The following is a 16,203-nucleotide window of genomic DNA, read 5'->3' as shown; positions in this document are numbered from 1 at the left end:
TGAAAAACAAGGCTTCAGGAATTGACAGAACACCACTTGAGATACTTGCACAAACAGATGCAGTGCTGGAGGTGCTCACTCATCTATGCTAAGAAGTTTGGAAGACAGCTACCTAGCCAATCAATTGGAAGAGATCCATATTATGCCCATTCCAAAGAAAGGTGATCCAAAAGAATGTGGAAATTGTCAGGCAAAATTATTAATATAACCCACAAGTAAAATTTTGCTGAAGATCATTCGAAAGTGGCTGCAGCAGTACATTGACAGGGAACTGCCAGAAATTCAAACTGGATTGAGAAGAGAACATGGAACAAAGAATATAACTGCTGATATCAGATGGATCTTGGCTGAAAGCAGAGAATACCCAAAGATGTTCACCTGTGTTTTATTGACTACGCAAAGGCATTCCACCATGTGGATCATAACAAATTACGAATACCATTGTGAAGGATGGGAATTGCGGAACACTTAATTGTGCTCATGTGGATCTTGTACATAGACCAAGAGGCAGATGTTCAAATCGAACAAGGGGATACGGCACGGTTTAAAATCAGGAAAGGTGTTTGTCACGGTTGTATTCTTTCACCATACTTATTCAATCTGTAAGCTGAGCAAAAAATCCAAGAAGCTAGACTATATGAAGAAGAATGGGGCACCAGGATTGGAGGAAGACTCATTAATAACCAGTGATATGCAGATGACACAACTTTGCTTGTCGGTTGTGCAGAGAGGACTTGAAGCACTTACTGATGAAGACCAAACACTACAGCCTTCAGTATGGATTACACCTCAACATAAAGACTGAAGTTGTCAAGGATTTCGTTTTACTTGGATCCATAATCATCGCCCATGGAAACAGATGTCAAGATATCAAACAGCATATTGTATTGGGCAAGTCTGCTGCAAAAGATCTTTTTAAAGTGTTAAAAATCAAAGATGTCACTTTGAGGGCTAATGTGGCCTGATCCAAGCCATGATATTTTTTAATCTCCTCATGTGCATGTGAAAGCTGGACAATGAACAAGGAAAACCGAAGAGCTGATGTGTTTGAATTACGACGTTGGCAAAGAATATTGAATATAACATGGACTGCCAGAAGAACAAACAAATCTGTCTTGGAAGTACAGCCAGAATGATCCCTAAAAGCGAGGAAGGGGAGACTTTGTCTCTCGTACTTTGGACATGTTATCAGGAGGGACCAGTCCCTGGAGAAGGATGTCATGCTTGGTAAAGCAGAGGGTCAGCAAAAAAGAGGAAGACCCTCAAGGAGGTGGATTGACACAGTGGCTAAAATAATAGCCTCAAACATACCAACAATTGTGAGGACAGTGCAGGACTGGGCAGTGTTTCGTTCTGTTGTACATAGTGTCACTATGCGTCAGAATTGACTTGACAGGACCTAACAACAACAATAATATTAGTTTGGATGTACTGCGATTTGTTTATTCATTTATCTATCAAAGGACATTTCTTTGCTTACAGTTTTTGGTGATTATGAATAAAATGGCTATAAACATTCACATGCAGGTTTTTGTGTGGACATAAGTTTTAAATCAGTTGAGTAAATACCTAGGAGTGCTATTCCTGGATCATATTGTACAACTATGTTTAGCTTTGTAAGAAACTGCCAAACTGTCTTCCAAGATGGATGTCTCATTTTGCCTTCCCACCAGCAGTGAATTACAGTCCCAATGAATTAGAGCTCCACCTCCTTGCCAGCAATTTGTACTGTTTTTTTTTTTTTTTAATTTTAGCCATTCTAAAATTGTAGTATCTCAGTGTATTGGTGTCTCAATGCTGTTTTAATTTTCAGTCCCCTAATGACAAATGATGTTGAACATCTCCTCATATGTTTATTTTCCATCAGGATATCTTCTTTGATGAGGCATCTCTTCAGCTGTTTTTCCATTTTAGAAATTAGGTTGCTCGTTTTTTTATCGCTGAGTTTTAAAAGTTCTTTTTATATTTTTGATACAATTCTTTTAAAAGTTACATGTTTTGCAAATATTTTCTCCCAGGCTATGGCCTGTCTTTTTATTCCTTTCACAGTGTCCTTCACAAAGCAGAAGGTTTTCATTTTAATAAAGCTCAGCTTGCTATTTTTCATAGATTGTGCTTTTGATGTTGCATCTAAAAGCTCGTCACCAAGCCCAGCATCACTTAGATTGTCTCCTGTGTTTTCTTCTAGAAGTTTCATAGTTTTCCATTTTACATTTAAGTTTATGGTACACCTTGAGTTTATTTTTATAAATATTTATTTTTAAAAAATACAGAAGTCCAATTGTTCCAGCACCATTTGTTGAAATGACTGTCCTTTCTCCATTGAATTTCCTTTGCTCCTATAGTCAAAGATTAGTTGATTATATTTGTGTGTGTCTATTTCTGGGCCTTCTACTCTGTCCCATCGATCTATGTGTATACTCTTCCTCCAATGCCACATGTCTTGGTTACTATAGCTTCATAGTAAAACAGGTACTGTGAGTCCCCCCGCTTTGTTCTTCTTTTCAGTCTTTTGCCTTTCCAAACTTTATGGTCAGTTTGTCAGTATCTAAGTAGCTTGTTGAGAATTTTATTGGAATTGCGGCAGACCTATAGATCAAGTTGAGAAGAATCGACAGCTTAACAATATTCAGTCTTCCAGTCCATGAATATGGAAAATTTCTTCATGTATTTAGATCTTCTCTGATTTCTTTTATCAGAATTTTTTCGTTTTCCACATATACATCTGTATGCACTTTTGTGAGATTTACGACTATTTCTTTTCTTCTGTCTCTCACTTTTTTTTTTGTTGCTGTTAATGGGATTTTTTTTTAATTTCAAAAAAAATTTCATAACTAGAATATTGAAAATAAATTGAATTTTTTAATATTAACTTTGTATCCTGAACTTTCGCTATACTCATTTATTAGTTCTAGGTGAGTTAAGTTTTTTCTTTTTTCCTGTTGAAAAAAAACATAGGCAATCATGCAATGTGTGCTGAAAGACAGTTTTACTTACTCTTTGTCAATCTGTGTGCCTTTCATTTCCTTTTCCTGGCATATTGAACAAGCTAGGACTTTCATTGCAGTATTGAATAGGAGTGGTGAGGGAATCTATGCTTGTCTTTTCTCAATCTTAAGAGGAAAGTGTAGTTTCTCACTGTTAAGTGTGATGTTAGCTTTTTTTAGGTGTTCTTTATCAAGTTGAGGAAGTTTCCCTCTATTCATGGATTGCTGAGAGTTTTTCTCATAAAGAGCTGTTGAATTTTGTAGAACGATTTTTGCTCATCAACTGATGTGATCTTATCATTTTTATTCTTCTTTGGCTTGGTGATGTGGTGAATTAAATTAACTGGGTTTTGTTTTTTTTTCCCCAAAATGTTGGACCATGCCTGTACACCTGGAACAAATCTCACTTTCTCATGGTGTACAATTCTTTTTTTTTTTTTTTTTTTTTTTTACCGTGAACAAGTGGGTTTATTCCAGAAATGCAAGGATGGTTCAACATAAAAAAAAAAAATCAGTGTAATATACACATTAATAGAACAAAGGGGGGAAAAAACATGTGATCATCTCAATTGATACAGGAAAACATTTGACAACCCAACATCTTTCCATGGTAAAAACAATCAACAAACTAAAAATAGAAGAGAAATTCCTCAAGTTAAAGGTCATTTATACAAAACCCACAGTAACATCATACTCAATAGAAAAAACTGAAAGCTTTCCCCCTAAAATCAGGGATCAGACAAGGATGCCTGTTTTCACCACTGTTCAACATTGTACTAGGAGTCTAGAACAGAGCAATTAGGCAAGAAACTGAGAGAAAAAAAAAAGACACCTGTCTTAGTTATCTAGTGCTGCTATAACAGAAATACCACAAGTGGGTGGCTTTAACAAACAGAAATGTATTTTCTCACAGTTTAGGATTCAGGGCACCAGATCTAGGGAAAGTCTCTCTATGTTGGCTCTGGCAGAAGGTTCTTGTTCCCTTGTTCCTTGGTGATCTTCATGTGGTGTGAAATCTGTCTTCCCTGATCTTTGCTTGCTTCTCTCTGCCTGATCAGCTTGGTTTATATCTCGAAGGTGATTGGCTTAAGACACACACTACACTGATATAGTCTCATTAACATAATAAAGAAACCTCTATTCCCAAATGAGATTACATAAACAAGCATAGGGGTTAGGAATTACAACACATATTTTGGGGGGTACACAATTCAATACATTATTCGATTCAACTTACTAATATCATGAGGACTTTTACATCTATGATCATGAGAGAAATTTGTCTGTAGTCTTCCTTTCTTTTGATATCTTTATCTGGTTTTGGTATTAGGTTTATGCTGCCCCCATAGACTACGTTAGGAAGTGTTCTTTCTGCTTTTATTTTCTGGAAGAGATTGTGGAGAATTTGTATCATTTTTTCCTTAAATGTTTGGTAGAATTCACCTGCGAAACTCTCTGGGCCTAGCGCTTTCTCTTTTGGGAGCTTTTATATTACTGACTCAGTTCTTTAGTAGCTATATCTGTAAGTTTTGGTAGTTTGTGTCTTGCAAGGAATTTGTCCGTTTTATCTAAGTTATCAAATTTGTGGATATAGAGTTGCTCATATTATTCCTTTATTAATCTTTTGAGTGTCCATGAACTCAGTAGTGATCGACACTTCTTTACTTCTGGTATTAGTAATTTGTATCTTCTATTTTTTACTTTGGTTAGCCTGGCTAAAGGATTATCAATTTTATTTTATTTTTTTTCAAAGAATGGGTTTAAAATTTTTTTTTTTTTATTTTGGTGAAAGTATACACAGCCAAAGATACACCATTTCAACAATTTCTACATATACAAATCAGTGACATTGGTTACATTCTTCAGGTTGTGCTAGCATTCTCTCTCTCCTTTTCCAGATTATTCTACCGCAATTATCTAAAACTCACTACCAACTGTCTTAGGCTGGGTTCTCTAGAGAAGCAAAACCAGTAAAGGGCATAAATATCTATATAGTGATTTAGATCAAGAAATGGCTCACACAGTTGTAGAGGCTGAAATGTCCCAAATCCTTAGGTCAGGCTGGAGGCTTCTCCTGATTGACATATTGGCAGGGGCTGGCAAATCCAAGATCAGCAGATCAGACAGCAGAGCCCTTGCACACAGGCTTCGAAGACTAATGAATTCCAAGAATGGCGGGCAAGACCACAGGTAAGCTGCTAGCTTAAGTCCCAAGAACTGGAGGTCAGATGAACACGAGCCAACTGCAGGACCCAGAGTGAGCAAAAGCCCTCGAGCCTTGCCAGAAAGTCCACTTATATTTGATGCACGTCATACCCTCAAGGAAACTCCCTTTCGACTGATAAACTACTCATAGCAGATCTCATCGTGCTGGTGATCACATTATATCAAATCTCATCGTGGAAGTTATCACATCATCGTATGACTGGTAAACTACATCATAACTGCCAGACCACTGAGAATTATTGTGCATCCAAGTTGACATACAATCTTAATGATCACAGTTCACCAACTTGGCACCTGCACACATCTCCTTAAATCATACATAATCTTTGAATAAAGACAGTTATAAAGTCCTACTTGCACCTAACATGATACAACTAGCACACATACAACCAAAAATACATTAGCTTTGTTTGCATCTTATATTTTATAAGTGAGAAAACAAAAATATTTGATGCGCACATACAAGACAGAAATACTCATATCAATTACAGTCCTTGCTTCTGCAACTGGTGACATCATCATAACTGGGATTTAGAACCACCTTCTTCCACTACCTATTCCATATTCCCTTTGCTGTCAGCAAGCACCGCAGCTGATCATGGTTCTTTGCCTAGAGGGGTGACCCAAACTTTCATTCCTGAAGGGCCTGGTCCATTAGTAGTCATGTTGGCATTGGGTTGCTGTAGTTTTCCATTTGTGATTTGTCCCTATGAATGCCAGTAAATTTCCATTAATCCTTAAACTCCCCAAGCCAGATTTGCCTGCCCTGCATGTGCAGGGCTAGCTGTGACCACTAATAGACTTCAGCAGAGGATGCAGCAACAGGTGGAATGAATCAGAAGGAAAATCAGCACCTGGACCCTATTCTGAAGTGAGAGGTCTGACAAGAACCACGTCACCTCCTGTTTCCTGGCTGCCTTCTAGAATTTCCCCCCCCCCCCAATATGCCTTCATGGCCACCATCTTGCTTCTCAAATCACATATAAGCCCTGCTCCCCTGTGGCTCGGGGAGCCAGATCTGAGGAATTTCCTCCCGGCTCCTTGCTCTGCACGTTGCAATAAAGTTACTTTCTCTTTCTCCAAGACTGGTGTCCAGATAATTGGCAAGTCTGAGTGTGCTGGAAAGAACCTACCTTGTATGGTTTGGTAACACATTGACTTTAATCACAGTGCATGGTAGAACCAAGAGACACCCTAAGGGACCTCCTGCATTCCAGACATACTTTTCTTTACCTCCATTATGTAATATCAATTTGATTTCCTCTTGGTAATCAGAATCAATCACACCAGCCAGTACAATAACTCCCTCCTTTGCCTGTTGATCCAGAGGCATAAGGAACGCAAAGTGGCCAGGTGGCATTCTTAGCTTCCAGTTCAATGGAATCAGTGATGTGTCTCCAGGTGGGAGCATTCCTCCCTTTGGATCTAAGACCGCTAGACCCACAGAACATAAGGTCATGGGGACAGGAATCAAAAATCTTGTGAGTGGGTTACTAGGGGTAATAATGAGTGGTGCCACTCCCATTTTCACACCTTGATCCCTGGACCCAGCAATCCTGGCTATGGGAGAAACAGCACTGGACACAGGTTTAGAGCATATACACTTCCTGGAGAACATTGCCCCAGCCCTGCAAGGTATTGCCACCTAGTTAGCACCACAACTGTGTCTTTAGAAGGCCATTCATAGTTCGATCAAGCCCGCTGCTTCAGGAAGATGAGGAATATGGTAAGACCAGTGAATTCCATGAGCATGGGCCCATTGCCGTATTTCATTTGCTGTGACGTGAGTCCCTTGATCTGAGGTGATGCTGTGTGGGATGCCATGACACTGCATAAGACATTTTGTCAGTCCACGGATGATGTTTTGGCAGAAGCATTGCATGCAGGGAAGGCAAATCCATATCCAGAGTAAGTGTCTATTCCAGTTAGAACAAACTGCTGCCCTTTCTGTAATGAAAGTGGCCCAATGTGATCAGCTTACCACCATGTTGCTGGATAATCACCTTGAGGGATGGTGCCATATCGAGAACTCAGTGTTGGTCTCTGATGTTGGCAGATGGGGCACTCATCATCAGCTGTAGCCAAGTCAGCCTTTGTGAGTGGAAGTCCAAGTTGCTGAGCCCATGCCTAACCTCCATCCCTGCCACCACGGCTACTTTGCTCATCAGCCCATTGAGCAATGACAGGGGTGGCTGGGGAAAGAGGACAGGTTTCCACAGAATGCATCATTTTATCCACTTGATTGTGAAAACCCTCCTCTGCCAAGGTCACCCTTTGGTGAGCATTCACATAAGGTACAAATATCTTCACTTCTTTGGCCCACTCAGAGAGGCCTGTCCACATATCTCTTCCCCATACTGCCTTGTCTCCAATAGTCCAGTCATGTTCCTTCCAAGTCTCTGACAACCCAGCCAAACCATTGGCCACATAATCAGTATAAATTTGCACACCTGGCCATTTCTCCTTCCAAACAAAGTGAACAACCAGATGTAATGCTCAAAGCTCTGCCCATTGGTAGGGTTTCCCTTCACCATTGTCCTTCAGGGAGGTCTCAGAAAGGGGCTGTAGTGCTGCTGCTGTCCATTTTTGAGTGGTGCTTGCATATCAGGCAGAACCATCTGCAAACCAGGCACGAATTTTCTCTTTCTCAGTCAATTGATCATAAGGAACTCCCCATGGGGCCATAGGTGCAGACAGAGATGGAAGTTAATGTGACAGGAGTGGAGACCATGGGCATTTGGGCCACTTCCTCATACAACTTACTTGTGCCTTCTGTTCCTGCTCGGGCCTGATCTCATGTACACCACTTCCATTTAATGACGGAGTGCTGCTGTTCACATCCAACTTTAAGACTTTGTGGGCCAGTCAAAACCCAGTTCATGATGGGCAGCTTAGGTCTCATGGTTACTTGGTGACGCATGGTTAAGTGTTCAGTCTCTACTAGGACCCAGTGACAAGCTAAAAGCTGTTTCTCAAAAGGAGAGTAGTTATCTGCAGAGGATGGCAGGGTTTTGATCTAAAATTCTAAGGGTCTGCATTATGATTCACCAATAGGGGCCTGCCAAAGACTCTAAACAGCACCTCTATTTGCCACTGACACTTCAAGCACCATTGGATAAGCTGAATCATATGGTCCAAGTGGCAGAGTGGCTTGCACAGTAGCCAGAACCTGTTGTAGAGCCTTCTCTTGTCCTGGACCCACTCAAAACGACCAGCTTTCCAAGTCATGTGGTAAACAGCCTGGAGTAGCACACTGAAATGAGGAATATATTGCCTACAAAATCCAAAGAGAGCCACTAGGGGTTGTCCTTCCTTTTTAGTTGTGGGAGAGCCCAGATGCAATAACTGATCCTTCACTTGAGAGGGAATATCTTGACATGTCCCACACCACTGGACCCCAAGACATTTTACTGAGGTGGAAAGCACCTGAATTTTGGGGGGATTAATTTCCCACCCTCTAGCATGCAAATGTTTTACCTTTAAGTCCAGAGTCATTGACACTTCTTCCTTACTAGGTCCATTCAGCATAATGTCATCAGTGTAATGGACCAGAGTGATGTCTTGTGAAAGGAAAAGTTGATTAAGGTCCCTGCAGACTAAGTTATGACTTAGGGCTGGAGAGTTGATGTAGCCTTGAAGTAGGCAACTGAAGGTGTATTGCTGGCCTTGCCAGCTGAAGGCAAATTTCTTCTAATGGTCCTTCAAAATAGGGATGGAGAAAAAGGCATTACCCAGATCAGTAGCTGCATACCAGGTACCAGGAGATGTATTAATTTTCTCAAGCAATGAGACTACATCTGGTACAGCCACTGCAATTGGAGTGACCACATGGTTAAGTTTTCAATAATCCACTGTCATTCTCCAAGATCCATCTGTTTTTTGCACAGACCAAATAGACAAGTTGAATGGGGATGTGATGGAGATCACCATCCCTGCATCCTTCAAGTCCTTGATGGTGGCAGAAATCTCTGCAATCCCTCCAGAAATGCAGTATTGCTTTCGGTTTATTATTTTCTTAGGTAGGGGCAGTTCTAATGGCTTCCACTTGGCTTTTCCTGTCATAATGGCTTTTACTCCACTTGTCAGGGATCGAATACGGGGGTTCTGCAAGTTACCGAGTATATCTATTCCTATTATGCATTCTGGAACTGGGGAAATCACTACAGAATGGGTTTGGGGACCCACTGAACCTACTTTGAAATGGATGTGAGTTAAGACTCCATTAATAACCTGACCTCCATATGTCCCTGCTCTGACTGGTGTGTCGCAGTGACATTTTGGGTTTCCTGGAATTAGTGTCAGTTCAGAGCCAGTATCCAGTAATCCCTGAAAAGTCTGATGATCTCCTTTTCCCCAATGAAGAGTCACTGTCATAAAAGGCTGTAGATCCCTTTGGGGAAGGCTGGGAGAAAGATTCACAGCATACGTTTTTGCCAGTGCATTGTAGTCCTTCCTTAAGGGAACTTGGACTCCCCTTCATTCAAGGGGTTGTGGGTCTTTAAACTCACTCAAGTCTGGGAATCGATTGAGGGGCCATGACTCTATTCTGGCAGTTAGAGTTAGACTGCTGTTCACTTGACCAAGAATTCATCCACTTGTACAGATCAAGGAAATATTTAGTACATTTCCTATTTCTTTCATTCCTAGCGACACCATGACTAAGTAGCCAATGCCGAAAGCCCATAGGAGTCACACTATTCTGATTACTGCTTTGACTCTGCTGTCCTTTGTCGTAACCATGCCCTCCTTGTCTTTGTCAGTTGAGTGCTGCCACTTGGCCCCTACCACCATGGGTTCCAATTAACCCCATTGTAGTTAGGTGTCTTACTTCAGTTAGGCCAGTTTGCACTGTCAAATCTGACTTACATAAAGTAGAAGTCATAGCAGTTTTCCTGGATGCTGGGCCTCTCTTCCCTAATTTGTTCCTTACCATTGTGGTAAAATGTGTGTCCTCTGGGCACTCCATGTGTGGGTCTGTGGGTCAAACCTGATCAATTCACTCTAGCAGGCCAATTTCCCTAAGCCTTTGAATACGTTCTTCTACAGTATACAAAGGCAAGTCTGGTACTTCAACTTGATTTAGTGTAGGCCACCACATAATCCATGCTTCAGCAACCCAACCAGATAAACTATCAGATCCTTTCCTAACATCTTGAGCTGAAACAACGAATGAAGAATTTGTGCTTAGTGGACCCATATCGATAAACTCAGACTGATCCATCTTTATGTTCCTTGCACCATTATCCCATACCCTTAATAGCTATTCCCACACATATTCCCTGGGTTTCTGTTTGTACATATTAGAAAAGTCAAACGGTTCTTTTTTAGCATAGTGTACCTCCTCCTTGATCACACTTTGCACTTCACTTTTTGGGGCTTGTTGGTACTTAAGTCTGGTTATAGGTCTAGAAGCCAAAATCAGTGGTGGGGATGTGTTGTGAGAACATTCAGCATTGTCTTGTAAGGCACCTGCCTCAGGCCATGCCCCAAGCAATGACTCAGACAAAGGATCTTTAGACACAGCTGTTTAGTCTCATTAGGTGGTGGTGGAGGGAGTAATAGTTTTTCTGGGGAGGGTGGCTTAGCAGACAAAGACGGAGTAATCTGTTCACATGGGAGAGAGAGGGCTGGTTCTGTTGGCAGGAGTGATTCAATGGAATTTAGGGGCTCAGTGTCTCCAGCTTCCTGATTATCTGCCCATTTCATTAAGATCCCATTTTTTCTCAATCAATGCCCTCACTTTAACTTCAGACACCTCTGGAGGTTGGCAGTTGGGTTGGCATTGTAATTCAACCACTCTTACAATAAGACTCTGGGTTTAGTTTTTGGCAATATCAGCTCTGTTACAAGAAATAAGGCTATATTTCAAGGCACAGGTGGAAACTCTGAGGTCGTTTATTCCGCACTTGAATTTTGACTCTGAAGCCCTGAGCTCATCTCTTTCTTTCAACAGTCTATCTACTGAAAGTATGACCAACCAATCAGCTTCCTTATAATTCTCATCAAGACAAAATCTTAGAAAGAAATAACACATGTGATCACTCAGAGCCTCGCCTTTCACCAATAACTGATCTATTGGTGGTGATACTTTGCATATTTGTATCACCACCTCATGCCATGGATTAGCAGTGCTCTCTTTACTACTGGAAGCAAAGTCATCAATATCTCTAAGACTAACCATACCTGAGGACCAATTTGGAAAACTCATCCATACAATTTTGTTTCTCTAGAACCACTTTTGGTACCAAATGTCTTAGGCTTAGTTCTCTAGAGAAGCAAAACCAGTAAAGGGTATAAATACTATATGAAGAAATTTCTATCAAGGAAATAGCTCACATGGTGGTAGAGGCTAGAATGTCCCAAATCTGTAAGTCAGGTTGGAGGCTTCTCCTCATTCATGTAGCCACAGGGGCTGGCAAACCCAAGGTCAGACAGCAAGGCTCTTGCTCACAGGCTTTGAAGACTGACAAATTCCAAGAGCGGCAGGCAAGACTGCAGGTAAACTGCTAGCTTAAGTCGCAAGAACAGGAGATCAGATGAACAGGAGCCAGCTGCAGGATTCAGAACTAGTAAAAGCCCACGAACATTGCCAGACAGTCCACTTATATTCAATGCAGGTCACACCCCCCAAGGAAACTCCCTTTTAACTGATTGGCTACTCACAGCAGATCTCATCATGGGGTGATCACATTGTATCAAATATCACCATGGAAGTGATCACATCATCATACTACTGCCAAACTACATCATAACTGCCAAACCACTGAGAATTATGGCCCTGCCAAGTTGACACACAACCTTAACAATCACACCCCCTAAGCTTTCCATTCAACCTTTTGAGTTGCCGTTGTCAATTTGATCTCACATAGACAATTCTTTAGACGGTCACAATGCTCAAAATAGATAGATAAGCTGCTTTTTTGGTTCAAAGAAGACGTCTGGAAATAGTTTTGTTTAAGTTTTAAAGTTAAAGATTATCTCAGGGCAATAGTTTCAGGGGCTCAACCAGCCTCAATGGCTCCAGAAAGCCTGGAATCAATTGAGAATTTGAAATTCTGCTCTACATTTCTCCCCCTTTTGATCAGGATTCTTTTTTAAATCTTTGATCAAAGCATTCAGTAACTGTAGCCAGGCACCACCCAGTTCTTCTGGTCTTGTGGCAAAGGAAGCAGTTGTTCATGGTGGCAACCAGACATACATTCAACTTCCTCTTCTGATTCCTGGCTCTCCTTCCTCTGTTGCTTCAGGTGAATGGAGACCAACTGTACTTGGATGTGATTTCATAGATTTTTTTTCTATTGTTTTCCTGTTTTCAATTTCATTGATTCCTGATTTTACTTTATTATTTCTTTTCTTCTGCTTGTGTGTGGCTTAAGTTGATCTTTCCTTTCTCTAGTTTCCAAAGCTTAGATGATCGATTTGAGATTTTCTTTTCTAATGTATGCATTTAATGCTATAAAGTTTCCTCTAATTACTGTTTTTGCTGCATCTCAGAAATTTCAATAAGTTGTATTTTCAGTTTTGTTTACTTTTTACTATTTTCAAATTTCTCTTGGAACTCCTTCTTTGCCCCATGTGTTATTTAGAAATGTGTTGTTTAGCCTCCAAATATTTGGAAAATTTTCAGCTATTTTTCTGATGCTCATTTCTAGTTTAACTCCATTGTGGTCTGAGAACATAATTTGTATCTGTTGGGAGGATGATCTCTCTCTATGTCTCCCATCTGGGCTACAAAACCTGAGGCCTTAAAAAAAAAATTGAGGCCTTAGGCCTACAATATTCTCTGATAAGGAGGCTGGGAAATGGGTCTCTCTCTCTCTTCTAGTTCCTTCTTCTTATCAAAGAAGGCTTCCTCCCTGTTCTGGGCACAAAATAACTTTCTCTGACTCTTGCTTTTAGGGAGGGAACTGAGTTTCTCGGTCTTTGGCTCAAGAGGGGTAGGAGTAGAAAAAATGCCCTGCAGGCCATGAGGAGCAACTCTTTCACTGGCCATGGGAGACTGGTGCCCACTAGTGAAGCTGATCTTACTCTGGCTCTTCTCTAAGTGAGTCAGTCATCATCCCATGCAGAAGTAGACCATGAGTGTGTCTTTTGTGGGTGACCTCAAACCATGTTACAACAGTGTGATTTATATTCTTTTACATTTGTTAAGGTGTAGTTTTTGTTCTTTTGGCCCAGAATGTGATGTGGTCTTGGTAAATGCTCCATGTGAGCTTAAGAAGAATATGTATTCTGCTGTTGTTGAACGGAATATTCTGTAAATGTCAGATCAAGTTGATTGATATTACTGAATGGTCAGCTATATCTTTGCTAAATTTATGCCTGCTTGATCTATCAATCACTGAAAGAGGTGCCTTAGGTCTCCAACTATAACAGTGGATTTGTTTGCTTCTTTTCGTGGTTCCATCATTTTTTACCTCACATATTCTGACAGTTTGTCAGTAGGTGCGTACATGTTAAGAATTGTTATGTCTTCTTGGAGAATTTATCCTTTTATCATTATGTGATGCCCATCTTATCCCTGATAATTTTCCTTGTTCTGAAATCTGCTTTATCTAAAATTAATATAATGACTTCAGTTTTCTTTTTATTAGAGTTAGCATGGTATGTCTTTCTCCATCCCTTTACTTTTAACCTATCTGAATCATTATATTTAAAGTGGATTTCTTGTAAATAACATATAGTTGGGTCATTTTCTTTTTATTCACACTAACAATCTCTGTCTTAACTGGCGTATTCAAAATGGTTATTTGTATAGTTGGATTAATATCATACATGTTTGTAACTGTCTTGTGTTCATTGCATATGTTCTTTGCTTTTTTCTCTTCACTTCTTTTTATGACTTTTCTGCTTTTAATTTTTATTTTATGATTCAGTTTTTCTGCTCTCTTAGCGTATCAGTTATTCTTTTTAAAAATTGTTTTTAGTTTTGCCCTAGAGTAACAATATATATTTGTAATTTGTTTAACTCTATCTTCAAATAATACTATACCACTTCACATTAGTGCAAATACCTTTTAACACCATATTCCCAATGCCTTCCTCCCATCTCTTATGATATTGTTGTTATTTATCCTGCTTATTTATGTTATAGCCACTGAAATATATTGCTATTATTATTGCTTTAAACAATGTTATCTTTTAAATCAAATAATAAGAAAAAATGAAATGTTTATTTACCTTCATTTGTCCGTTCAAATACCTTCCTTTCTTTATGTAAATCTGAGTTTCTGAGCAATATAATTTTCTTCTTTCTGAAGAACTTATTTTAACGTTTCTTGCAGGGCAGGTCTGCTGGTAATGAACTGGCTGTTTTTGCTGCATCTGAGAAAGTCTCTATTTTTACTTCACTTTGGAAGGACAATTTTAGTTGATACATAATTCTAATGGGTGTTTATTTTTTTTTCTTTCAAATTTTAAGTATTTTACCGCATTCTGCATAGTTTCTAATGAAAAGTCTTCTATAATTATGATCCATTTTACTCTATGCATGAGGTCTCCTACCCCCTCTAGCTTCTTGCAAGATCATCTCTGTCTTTGGTTTTCTGTAGTTCAAATACGATACGCCTAGGTGGATACTTTTTGTTATTTGCTTTTCTTGTTGTTTTCTGAGCTTCTTGGATCTGTGGTTAGGTGTCTGTCACTAATTTTGGAAAATTCTTGGCCATTATTACTTCAGATATTTCTTCTGCTCCGTTCTATTTTTCTTCTCCTTCTGGTATTATGATTACATGTGTGTTACACCTTTTGAAATGGTTCCATAGTTCTTTGATGTTATGTTCTATTTTCATTTATATTCTTTCTTTGCATTTCAGTTTGGGAACTTTCTATTGACATTTTCAAGCTCACTAATTCTTTACTCACCCACATCCATTCTACTGATGAGCTCGTCAAGGTCATCGTTCACTTCTGTTTTTGATTTCTAGCGTTTCTTTTGATTCTCAGAGTTTCATCTCTTGCTTACATTATCCATCTTTTCTTGCATTAGGTCTGGTTGTTCTATTAGAGTCATTAACATATTATTGCAGTTACTTTAAATTCTCTGTCTGATAAGTCTAAAATCTATAGCATATATGAGTCTCTCTCTGTTGTTTTCTTTGTCTCCTCAGACTGCACTTTTCCTTGCCTTTTAGTATGCTTTAATCTCTTTGTTGGAAGTCAGACATGGTGCATCAGAGGTAAATAGCCTCTTAGTGTTAGACTGTATGTTAATCTAGCTAGGAATTGGACTGTGTTTCCTGTGTTCCTGCTTGCTGTAGTCGCAGGTGCCAGACTTCAGATTACTCTAAGTGTCCTTGTTTTTATCTCCCCTGTTATCTTTGGGTCCCTAAGAACTTGTCATTAAACACAGCCTGCACTTTGTGACTCTTTCAGCTGTAATCCATTGTTAATATACTGAAGCCCTGTTGGTGTGGTATTAAGGAGTTGTGTAATCGCTTTTTAATATCAGATTAAATCTCTCTTTTAGTGAGCTCATGTATCTAGGTTGTCCCTCACAAGTGTTACTTAGCTCCTTCTCCCCTCTTAGGTGAGACAGGGAGGCTAAAGGGGCCTGGAGTCTGGTAAATGACCTTCCTTCAGGTTGGAAAAGGCTCTTGTAAAGTCTTTTACCCTGGAGAGTAAGCCTTTGTTACAGAGAAATTTCTGGGTGTGTTTCAAAATTTCCCCTCCCCCTGCTGAAGCCTTGAGGGGACCTTTTGTGACTGTTTACCATAAGAGACTTTTCAGTTTCCATGAAAGTGTGGGGCTACCCCTAAGACTATGGCCCTCAGGAGATTCTACTCTTGCTTTAGTTTACACATAGCCTTCAGAAATTCATCAGCATTATCATTTAAGTGTTTCTACCAGTTTATGGTTCCAGCAGCTTCTGCTCCAGGTAATCAGATCTCTGCTGCGACTCTTTGTAGTCACCTATTTCTCCAGACTTTATGATGTCAGTTTTCTCTGGGACCTCAGTTCTCTAATGGATCCAAGAAAAATCACTGAGTTT

Source organism: Loxodonta africana, chromosome 10 (genome assembly GCF_030014295.1).
Source record: "Loxodonta africana isolate mLoxAfr1 chromosome 10, mLoxAfr1.hap2, whole genome shotgun sequence".
In the NCBI taxonomy this organism is placed as follows: domain Eukaryota; kingdom Metazoa; phylum Chordata; class Mammalia; order Proboscidea; family Elephantidae; genus Loxodonta; species Loxodonta africana.
The sequence above is the reverse complement of the archived record's forward strand: the minus strand, read 5'-3'. Positions refer to the sequence as shown.